Raw genomic sequence first — 1,866 nt, forward strand, 5'->3', positions numbered from 1 at the left:
CTGTCTCAACCACCTTTGTGACACAAAAATGGTGATCAATGTCGTTATACCATTTAATCTAAAGTTTTAAATGGAACATGACTTCATCATCATGTATCTACAAAATAACAATGATGTGAGAATCATGTTATCAATATTTGATCAATATCGTGTTAGCCGGCCTCCTATCAAATTTGTTTATAGTAGCATGAGTCCAAAAAGGTCAAGTAATTAGGTTCACTTTCCTTCAGTGTTATTTTATGAGTTTTTTTTATAAGTGTCACTTTCTTAAAAAAAATTATTTTTAATTGCAATTTTGTCAAAATTATCCATAAATAATTATTACATAAAAAAGAAAAATAAAACAAATGTAATAAATAATTAAGAGCATTATAGATAATAGAAAAATTATTATTTAAAAAATGACAATAATGATTAACTTTTTTTTGATAGATATAAAAAATAAAAAAATTATACTTAAAAATTAAATATAATAAGATAACAATTAGTGGTCGTTGTTAATCGTGGTTTGGTTAAGGGAGAGACTAGGCTCTATACTCCTAGAGGTTAGTAACTATATAGCGAGTAATTTTTTTTAATTGGCAGTTACCCAATACTGCTGTGTCTGTAACATTTTCTATTGCATAAAGACATTTCTACTGTAATTTCTCTTGCATACAACAGTTTCCCCCACATTTCTTAAACCACACGATTATCATAGGGGTTTCCACTTTCCAGTGTTGAAGCTTTGTTGGTTATTCGACGAAGTGGAACTGTTGCGGTTGGAGGTTGCAATTGTGACTCCATGAACAGTCTCTTCCAATTCATGAATCTGCTGATGGGAAATCGCTTTCTCGGCCTCCATGCTCTATTGCAATTCCTAAAAATCTGTACGAGATGCCATTAAATTGTTGTAAGCCTTCTTGAGAAATTTGAATCTTGTGTCCGTCTTTAATCTTGTAAGTACCATGCAATAGAAAATGTCTTTATGCAATAAAAAACTGAATCTTGCGTCCATCCCTGTTTTCGACGACGAGGATGCGTATGGATGGGTCAATTGAGTTGAGTGCTATTTCGAGTTGAAAGGTGTTCTAGAAGAAGAAAAAATGCATGTTGCCATGGTTACCATGGAAGGAAAGTCAGTTTCATGGTATTAGTGGTACAAACTTTCTTTTCCAAATCTTTCTTAGCCGGACTTTAAGGCCACGCTTCTGAAGCTATTTGAACCAAAGAGCAGCCACAAACCACAAAATTCCACCAAATCATTTACATTAAATCACAGCATTTCTCGGGAACCTCCAATAAAAAAATCCACTAAAAAACTCATCCAATCAATAATTCTCGAGAAACCACCACAAAAATTGGAAAGTTAGTGGATGATATGCTAAAATCGGGGATTACACGTCCAAGTTTAAGTACATATTCTAGCCCTATCATTTTTGTGAAAAAGAAAAAAGACAGTTAGCAGTTTTGTGCATATTATCGAGCTTTGAATATCTTTGACGAAATTATTATATGAGTTAGGAGATGCCGAGATGCCACTTATTTTTCAAAGCATGACTTAAAATCATGATATCACCAAATTCGTGTGTGATAAGAGGATATTCCTAAAAGAAGATTCCGAACTCATGAGGGTCATTATGAGTTTCTTGTCATGCCCTTTTGTTTGACAAATGTTCCATCCACATTTCAAGCACTAATGAATGAAGTCCTCCGACCTTATTTATGAAAGTTTGCTTTGGTCTTTTTTATGATATTTTAGTGTTTAATAAGACTCACGAGGATTATCAATTTCACCTTGAAGATACCTTATCTCTTCTTAAAGAGAATCAACTCGTATTTCAAGAAATTCACTTTTGTTTAGTCTCAACTTCATTATTAAGGGGC

This window comes from Lathyrus oleraceus, chromosome 5 (assembly GCF_024323335.1).
Source record: "Lathyrus oleraceus cultivar Zhongwan6 chromosome 5, CAAS_Psat_ZW6_1.0, whole genome shotgun sequence".
Lineage (NCBI taxonomy): Eukaryota > Viridiplantae > Streptophyta > Magnoliopsida > Fabales > Fabaceae > Lathyrus > Lathyrus oleraceus.